Below are 10,000 nucleotides of genomic sequence, written 5' to 3'. Positions count from 1 at the left end.
TTCAATAGACCACTTTACAGTTGTAGCTAAGTTACCTGGCCTACGAATGGAAGCGAGGCTGCCGGTGACCCTGTTTTGATACAAACCTCCGTGCTTTTGTAATGTTAATATATGGACTAATTAGAATTACAACAACACAATTTGCATGATAAAAGCAGTCAGGGCTGTATCAATGCAAGGTCACCGGCAGCCTCGCAGCCATTCATAGGCTAGGTCGCAGAGTAAAATGGCCTATTAGAGATTTTCAATTGAAGTTTCCAGAGCTATAGCTTTTTGCGATTGCAAAATTGCAATTCTAGAGAGGACTTGTGTGCAAATTCTCCTAAGTTAACTTGGCTCCCTTACCGACCATTACCAGCTGCTTTTCCTCAGAAAATGAGCCCACAGAGTCTGGGCTCGAGAGAGCGGCAGAAATAAAGCCTATGATTTAACCAGATACTAAAAAATATGAAGGCTTTAGACAAGTCCATGACATTCATAAATACTTTGATGAAATAATGCACCTATCTATGTTATGCCCGAGGGGATGGGAGGGGGGGACCACGAGATGGTGGAAACTTTGAACGTCCGTGCGTGCCCCACGTGGGGAATTTTAGGAAACTTTGAACATAAATGTTGGCCCCGGGATCGGGAAGTTTGAACAATGCTAAAAAATGATGGCCTCAGGGTCAGGAAGTTTGAATAATGTTCAAATGACGAAAACAACCAGGATTTTGAATGCGGTGAGCTTGGATAGGAATCTGCCATCTTGAAAGTAACCAGAATTCCCAGAAGTTCGAACACGCTTCCACTCCTTCCCGTTGCAATAAAATGGAAGAAAGAATGGTAAGATAAATCTATTTAAATTCATCGCATCACGTTAACAAACTATTGGTTCTTTTTATCGATGTACTTGTAAACAAATACTCTGTTCCCGTTGATCTCACGGAATTTTTTTTCATGTAATTGTATATTCATGCTATTCTTGTCTTTCTGTGATGCTTGGTTAATCAAGCGCAGCAGTTTTTAAACCTCTTTACAGTTGTGTGCTTAGTTACCTTGCCTTTAAATGAAAGTGAGGCTGAGGTTGACCTTGTTATGATACAGACCTCCCTCCTTTTCACATGTTAATGATGTTGTTGTCATGCTAATTAGTAAGAATTTACATGAGAAAGGCAGTGAGGTTTCTATCAAAACAAGGTCAACTCCAGCCTCACTTTCATCCACAGGCCAGGTAACTAAGCACACAACTGTAAAATGGACTATTGTTTTTGCTTTTTATATAAACAACAGGTCCTTTTGGAGTTTGAACAGAACAAAAAAGTTTTGGTGGTTCGTGGTGATTACAGTTCTGTTCAGTATCTTTTGAAACAGGCTTTTGAAATCGACGGTGAAATAATAATCCAAAAATATGAGGCTGATTGGGATGATTTTGTGGATGTCAAGCACATATTCTTTACTTCAGATGGCTTGAAATTCTTGGTCTGGTGGGTAACTTTAAACTGAAAACCTTTCCCCAAGGTGGGGAACTTTGAATTGAAATATTATCCCAAGAGTAAGGCACTTAGCCTCCAAATTTTGTTTCTGATCAAAGCTCCCACCCTATCCCGTGTTCCCCTCCCCCCTCGGGCATAACATTGATAAGTGCATAAGTGTTAGTGTAGTTTGCTCTGTATGCCCCACTCGTCACCATTGTATTGGTTTTCTGACGGTTTTGTATGCGGGTTTCAGTTTTGGATGATTTTTTCTTTGGTTTTGCTGTTTCTAATATACCCCAATGTCCCCCACGTGAGACTTGGCTTGATGATTGTCATCATTTTTCCGATATTGCGGGTTACAATTTTTTGCATAAACCTAGAGTCACTTGCGTTGGTGGAGGTGTTGGCCTTTACATTGGTGACCATTTAAATTACAAAGAACGTCCTCATCTTGTGTTCCCTGTCGACGGAAGTGCTGAATCTTTGTTTGTTGAAATTAATAGAACAAAAGAAAAAAGGGTAATTGTTGGCTTAATTTTTTGATCACCTGACTCAAACTTAAATAAATTTCTGTCTGATTTGGACCTAGTACTGGGAAAAATTACCAAAGAAAATACGCTTGTATTTTCAATGAGTGATTGGAATTTAAAGTTAATTAATCACCATTGTCATATTTAGCGACAAGCGATTTCTTGGATTTGTTGTACCTAGGATGTTTTTCCTACTCATTACACGTCCCACTAGAATTACAGCGAAAAAGCGTCATTGATAGATAACATTTTCACGAGCGATCCACTTTGTCCTTCAATAAGCGAATTGACAAGCTAAAATCAAATGTTAAGGCCACTTGGAAAGTTCTCAATGAAATCCTAAATATAGAAATAAAGGTAAGCATGGTTTACCATCCGTATTTTGGGCAGATTATCATGAAGTTTCTGATCCAAAAGAAATAGCTAATCTTTTTTGTAAATATTTGAACTAACATTGGCCCTAGTTTAACTAGCAAAATTCCTGCATCAGAAAAGTCGCATAGTTCTTTTTTATAACCCCAAAACTAGTCAATTCAATATTTCTAGAAGTTGCAAGTGATGAAGAAAGTATTGAAATTTGTGGTACTTGTCGTTCAGGTACTGCTGTAGGTCATGACAACATTTCTATGAACATAATTAAAGATTCTATTGATAAAACAATTTTCCCTGTTACTAGCATTATGAACTTATCCATCACCTCTGGTATTGTACCAAATCAATTGAAAATTGCTCGAGTTATTCCTTTATTTAAATCTTGTGAACAGGATATATTATTTTATTTTACATTAATTACAGACCCATGTCTGTTTTACCTGCATTCTCTAAAATTCTAGACTGGAGAGTAATGTACAGTCGTCTTCCTATGAAGGTTTCTCAATGTTTCTAAGATTCTCTCTGATAATCAGTATGGTTTTCACAACATCACTCCACTGCTTATGCTCTAGCTTGTTTGTATGACAAAATGTCTTCTACTATTGAAAATAAGGAATACTGTATACAGTTGGTTTGTCTAAAGCCTTTGACACCATTGATAATCATATTCTAATTTAAAAACTGAAGCATCATGGTGTTCGACGCACCGCGCTTAGGTGGTTTGAAAGCTATCTAAGCGGTAGATAACAATATGTTGAATTTAATGGTATCTGTAAGGAGTCTTGCGGAATTAAATGTAGGGTGCGTCAGGGCTCTATATTAGGCCCTCTCCTCTTTCTGCTCTATGTAAATGATCTGTGTGCAGTGTTTCAAAGGTGGTGGACTTTATTCTTTTTTCGCTGATGAGACAAACATATTTTTTCTCAAAAAGATTTTAATATACTTTCTGAAACCCTAAATTCTGAAATGTGTAAATTTACACAATAGTGTCGAGCTAATAAGTTGCCTTTCTTAGTCAAATATACTCTTTGTTGAGCTACATACTTCTTCCCTTTTCTTTTCTTTATAGTTTTTTAAAATAATACATTTTATGCTGTCCCCAAAATTTCATATGAATTATGAAGTACCCAATATTGTCAGGAAGTCTATAGTTCATAAGCCCCTGGCTTCTATATAGGCTTCCTTGTCATTACCACCTTAAACAAATTGTCGTGTATCGTCTTGAAGTTATTATAAATTTTTATTGTATTCTACCCTTATATTTTCTTTTCTTTCATGTGGTTAATGGCAAATAAATGAAAAGAATGAATAGTTACGTTCACTGCCTCAAACTGTGCATTCTGCATTCTATATAAAGCAAATAAATACTTCGGCAGGTGCTACCGCAGGTGCTACAGCGATAATAAACTAAAAGTGCAAAATTAGCTTTCAGTTGGAACCAATTAATTTGCAAAATACATGGCCTTAGGTATATATTATATATATACATATGTTAAATTTGTCATTCCTGGTAACGTACGCACTCTACCAATGATAACGTTTACTGAGAAATAACTTGCATTGTTTTGCAGACTCGAAGTCTTGAAGGTTCAAAAAAGGCTAAGAAAATAATTCGTAAGTAAGTTTTGAGTATATATTATACTTTGTTTCGTAAACCAATTTGTCAAAAACTTTAACTTCTTTTATGCAAGCGTTTTTGTCTTTTATGGAAGCGTCTTTCGTCTTTTATGGAAGCGTTTTCTTAGTGCTATCCCGCAGATAAATCACTATCCACTGAAAAGCGCAATTGGTTTCGCTATGACTTATCCGCTGGATAGTTATTTATCAGGCAGATAGCGCTATCCATCGTTTGAACAACTGAGGCCTGATGTATTGTATACTAATTCCAACGATAAACTGTTTTGGAATTTGTTGAAAATGATGAAGGCCATTTTCCCCAAACTGAGAAAAACGACTATTTTGGTGTTTTAATTTCATATGCTGTTTACAAACTTCATTCTTTACTCTAACACTAACATATACCGTAGCCCTAAAAACTCTTTAATTAGACCTTGAATCCGTTACGCTAGATTTTCTCTGCCTACTGAAGAAATAACTACAAAATATTCCTTTCTAAGTTGTTCTTTTTATCATTGTATTATCAGTGGATAAATTATACTACTCCTTGACTAAACCATTGGCGGTATTTTTTGCGTTTTCCTTGAAATATTGCATGGGACGATGTCTAATTATTCTTCGTCTATACGTCCATCAAAGGAACGTCTGGTCAGCATCATAATTGCGTCTATTAACACGTTATTTTTGTCCAAAGACTTCGAAAGTAACTTTATCTTTAACATTCTCACTCTAGATCTACAGTGCAAAAACGTGCTTTACAGAACATAATCTACTGATCCGACGGTCCTTGGGACAGAGATAAAAAATAATTTGGATAGTACCCAGCAATGTTTCTATTGTTAAGAAATTTGCATTAAGAGGCTTCAACTCTATTTCAGCTTGAAAACGAATTATATTTTAAAACTCTAAAGTTTTCAAGTTGCTATAATAAATTCTGTTGTTAAAGTTGCTGGAAGTATAAGTACCTTTGAGTAACGTATTTCTTGGGCCGTTATTGGTCCTAGTAACCCAAGGAGGCGTAAACTTTAAAAAAAAATACGGAGTATTTTCTTAATGATCTGCTGATACAGCGGGAAAACATTTACGTCAAGTGGGCTTTAATGAAGAATCCCGCCCGCTAAATCTAATAGTCATGAGATACGCGCAACGTATTTGAAGGAAGTGAGAGCAACCTTCTTTAAAAGGGAAACTTAACGATAATTGACGTGTGTTGATTGGAAGAAGTCACCAGCAACTTATGGACGCGGTCTCATCCAATCAACAGTGGGGAGCTTATTAAGCAATTACAGTGACAACATGTACGGAGACACTGTCTTTTAATTAAACAAACAGAATTTGCATACGTGTAGAAACAATCCCAAATCGCTCGCAAGTGTTCCTTTTTTTTCAATTTAGACATCCAAAGCAAATTATCTTATGATTAAAACGATAGAGGCGGTCTTGAAGTAACGATGGAGAAAACAAAATTTTCTTCTTACCCTTTCGTCAAGAACCCTCATGTTGTTTATTTTCTGCATGGGGAGAGAACTTAACGAAAAACGCGTAATTGCATGCCGCAAGTGAGGAACAATTGTCCGTTTTTTTTGTGGTAGTGCACGACACAGTATGTCACCAGGTTGTGAGTGAGAGCGTAAGGATGTAAGAGTGTAAGTACGTGGTGACAATAGGCCCGCAGCGCGTGCATAACTGACAAACATAAACAGGTCTGTTGGAAGCGTGCTTGAGTTTCAACAAACTGCGCCCCAGAATCGGCAAGAATTTGTGACCTTGATGAATAATAAAGCAGCTGCTATTTCCAAAACGATGGAACGCCTGCCTAGATTAGCTCGCTATTTGCAGGCTGTGTTCATTGTAAGTAATTTTTTGGAAGACTTAATAGACTTGAACTTGAATTACCTGGATAAATAACCTCGCCTAGGAGAGTAAATTTTTTGACTTTGCAGAAATAATGGTCAACCTCAAGAGTTATGCGATTGTGATCGTTGTGTTGAATTCGCACATTTCTTGTCCATCTTTAAAACACTTGAAAGAAAAGAAAACCAAACTAAAAAAAACAAAAACCCGGTACAGGTGACACAGCTGTATCTTTTGTTTCGCGAGTAAACATGCGAGGTAACTTGATCACGCCACCCACTGAATTCGATGTCACTTTCGATCTGGCGGTTTACTTGTGCAGCCAAAAGTACAATAGAAAAATTGAACGTAGCAAAAATTGTATTCTGGGTTCAAAATTTAAGTTGTTTTCATGTCACATTTTGGGTCTGATGCCCGTAGTCTGCTGGCAACCTTTCTTATTTTCGATCGACACTTCCTGAAAACTTCCTTCTGCTCTTCCTAAAAACTGTGTATCAGTATTTATTTACTTTTGCGTCAATATTTGTTTTGTATCGAGCAGGCTAACAAAAGCTGTTTCTTCGTTAGTTCGCATTTTTGAGTGTTAAATAGAATTTTCGGTCGTATGTTTTTGACCGCAAGTGGTATATTTTGAGGTCATCCATCCAAATACAGGGCTTAACGTCAGTGAACTTTTGTCTAAGAAAGCTGTCAGAGACTCAGAGTGCACGCTTAAACTTGAGGTGTAAAAGAAGTTCTAAGGGAACTTGAAAATGATCAACATGTCAGCCAGGAGGCCAATGTTTCTCGATTCCCTTTTATCCTTCTTCAATCTTTCTGGGTGTAGTATTTTACTAGTAACCACATGTCTTCTCAGGGGGCTATTTACCTAAGACATCTACCAAGACAGTGTATGAACGGATGATATTGGGTCGCATATCACCCTCAGTTGAAGATCATCTGACATCAGACCAAGCGGGGTTTCGCCCGCGGGAAGATTATTTTGTGGCCAGGGGCCCGTTTCTCGAAAGTCCCGAAAACTTTTCGGGCCCGAAAAGCCATTTGTGAAATTGCCAACCACTTGTTTTAGAAAGCCAATCTTTTAACATGTTTTCAAGGCAACAAAAAGAAAACTAACTGTGAAGTTTGGCGAATTAAATCCTCTCCGTTCTTGAGATACTAAGGGAACTGTGACACCCGAAAACGCCCCGTAAAGTTTCGGGACTTTTGAGAAACGGGCCCCAGGTCTTGAACGTGACTCGATACATCGAAGATGGTTTTGAGAGGAAGAACATCATGGGTGCAGTATTTGTAGACTGTGCTGCATATGACACTGTCAACCACAGGGCTCTTATGCTTAAAGTAGCAAAAACAATGAAGAACACCCCGTTGGTCAGAATTATCGGGTCATTATTAGACAACCGCAGGCTTTACGTTGAAATGGAGGGGAAAAGGAGCCGCTGGAGAAGCCAGAAGAACGAGTTACCCCAAGGCTCTGTACTATCTCTAACCCTCTTTAATATTTACACCAACTACCAGCCAACCAACATCAAGAGGTTCATCTATACCGATGATCTCTGTCTTTGCAACGCAAGCAGAATCATTCACCATCATCCAAGAAAGACTCAGTGATGCCCTCAAATCTCTTGCGGTGTACTATGCCAAGTGGTCGCTAAACGCTAACCCAGGGATTTTCCATCTCAACAAGAGACATGCAAAGACGGAGCTAGAAATTATATGGAACAATGAGAGGCTCAAGAACAAAAGGCATACTGTGTACCTAGGTGTGACCTTGGACAGGACACTCTCATTCAAAGAACACGTGCTAAGGCTAAGGAAGAAAATTTCTAGCCGGAATAACCTCCTCAGCAAATTGGCCAGCTCGTCATGGGAAGCTGATGTTAAGACTCTGAGATCAACAGCCCTTGCTCTTTGCTACTCAACAGCTGAGTATTGTGCCCCTGTGTGGAGAAGATCGTTCCATATAGGAAAGGTGGATCCCGAACTGAATAGTGCTTGTAGAACTATCACAGGGACATAACGGGCCACCCCACTCCCAACACTGCACAGACTCTCTAGCATAGCCCCTCCCAGCACACGCAGAGGTACGATAGCAAAAGTTGAGAGGTATAAACAGCTCAGTGACCCTCGCCACTCTACAATCACTAGCAAGTAGAATCCCGTCTCCAATCCAGGCACAGTTTTACGACGGTGAAACCGCTCCACCCAAACCAGTCTGCGACCGCCAGACTGGAGAAATAGATCGAGAATGACATCAGCCCACCAAACGATGACCTGCCACCCCACCAAGAACACCTGCCAAATGGAACATTTCTTTGCAGGAAGGACTCGGTCACGCTCAACAGAGCACGAGCTAAAGTGGGAAAACAAATGAAAATATGCACAGGTGGGGATTTGCAAACAGTCCAGAATGTCCCTGTGGCGAGCAAAGTCAGACCATGGACCACATTCTCTGGGGTTGTCCTCAGGGCCCAGCGTGCACTGACAAAGACTTGAGGGAGGTCAACAACACAACAGCGCCATCGCCATGGATCAAGCATTGGCGTGACAAGATATAATGATGACTATAATGAAAAACGATACCAAGGGAAAATTCAACGGTACCAAAACAATATCGTGTACTATTAGAGCTACACATTACGCAAAGATAACTTGAATCACCTGGAAGACAAAACCCAGCTCAGTTGACAATTATACAGCGCTTTGTTGCTGCCCTACCACACGTACGCAATGCTTGCCTATTTTTAATATTTAGATGTCTTAATTGTTCTTAGACGTTAAAGCAAAAACTGCGAATTTTTAGAAAGGAAAATGGCGTCAGTCATTAGAAAACCACTGCAACTACGCATGAGTAAAAGTATTCTTACAATACAATCTCGAATCAGGGGACTGGGAAAGAAGTTACTTCCAATCAGCGTTCATTGGAAGTGCCAAGTCAACACAACGCTTAAGGTGTCAGTAAATCCCAAATGACTGCCATTTGTTGACGCTGCCTCGTGGGCCCACGTTTGACGCAAACCCCAATAAAGTATATATTTTCTAAAAGCTTAGGAATTTTAGATAACGAAGTGTTATTCAATTAAATGTTGTTCATTTCAACGTTTTCGAATATAGCGCCCGATTTCCGAAATTACCATGGTTCACTGTTTCTGACACGCATTTAAAATTTGAGCGTCGATCAAATACGCATACCCCTCACTAAAATAGTCATAACTATCGAACGAAGCAAAATCTGAAATCGAAATTCCCCAACACAGCTTTTTACAGGGGCCCTGTCCACACGTATCCGGACATTTTTTTAATCCACAACTTTCCCTTTCCAGATTCAAAAATATTCGTATCCACACGTAGTGTAGTCAAATCGAATTTGTCCGTCCACACGCATCCGAAACGTATTCGAATTCACTCTTTATTAGGGTTCGCGTCATACGAGGCGGCGCCAACAAATGATGGTCATTTCGGGGATACTGATACTCATATTACAAGAGACGATTTTTAATCGATGTTACACCAGACAACTTTTAGCGCAAGTGAAACACGAAAGATTTGTGGGCTATGAACGTTCATTCTCCCAACTAGTACCATATGGTTTTTTGTTGGGTAGTCATGAGAATTTGGTGTTATATCAAGATCGCACCTCTTAACCTGATAACAATTTTCATTCTCAATACCTGTCTGACTGACGTTTCATTGAAAATGTGAAGAGAATTTACATATTGATCACTCCTGAGAGTCAATGGGTTAATTTAACTTTATTAACTCGTGTGATAAAACCAAATCTACATATTTTGAATCAACTATTAATTTGTTTTCTGTTGACATCACAGTGGTCGTCAAATTTTTTCCTTCTGTAAAAATGTGTTAAGGAGCAGGAGTGTTTTATCGGTTTTAAACCATGAGGTGAAGCCGAGTGGTTTTAGGCCCGATAAAACACGACCTGCGAATTTATAACGATGTTTCTCGTGACGTCATCCATTGTTATTAGTATGCAAACCAGAACCCAATTGGCTGTTGAAGCAATGATTTCTTTTGTTCCGTGGTTGACAAATTTGAATATCAAAAGAAATGTGACGACAATGTTTGTAAACAAGAAATATCGCTATTGAACGGCTTCAAAAACCGTGCCATTCCACAAAAGCGTGTCCCTCTGGGGTCCGAACAAAGATTTAA

At 39.0% G+C, this 10,000-nt stretch overlaps 1 protein-coding gene across 4 annotated transcripts in view; it reads left to right on the top strand.

Annotated features, from left to right (window-relative positions):
• The window catches only part of LOC138003334 (glutamate receptor 2-like), a 39,133-nt gene that overhangs the window by 278 nt on the left and 28,855 nt on the right, over positions 1 to 10,000 (top strand). Inside the window, exons 1-2 of one of the 4 annotated variants that reach the window (XM_068849341.1) lie at positions 3,804 to 3,827; positions 3,931 to 3,973. The gene's annotated coding sequence lies outside the window, so the exon portion shown is untranslated. Of the gene's footprint in view, positions 1 to 3,803; positions 3,828 to 3,877; positions 3,978 to 10,000 lie in introns of those variants that run through there. The other 3 variants (XM_068849338.1, XM_068849339.1, XM_068849340.1) reach the window with 3 other exon arrangements.

The sequence above is a fragment of the Montipora foliosa genome, chromosome 5 (assembly GCF_036669935.1).
Source record: "Montipora foliosa isolate CH-2021 chromosome 5, ASM3666993v2, whole genome shotgun sequence".
Taxonomy (NCBI): domain Eukaryota; kingdom Metazoa; phylum Cnidaria; class Anthozoa; order Scleractinia; family Acroporidae; genus Montipora; species Montipora foliosa.
The sequence above is the reverse complement of the archived record's forward strand: the minus strand, read 5'-3'. Positions and strand labels throughout refer to the sequence as shown.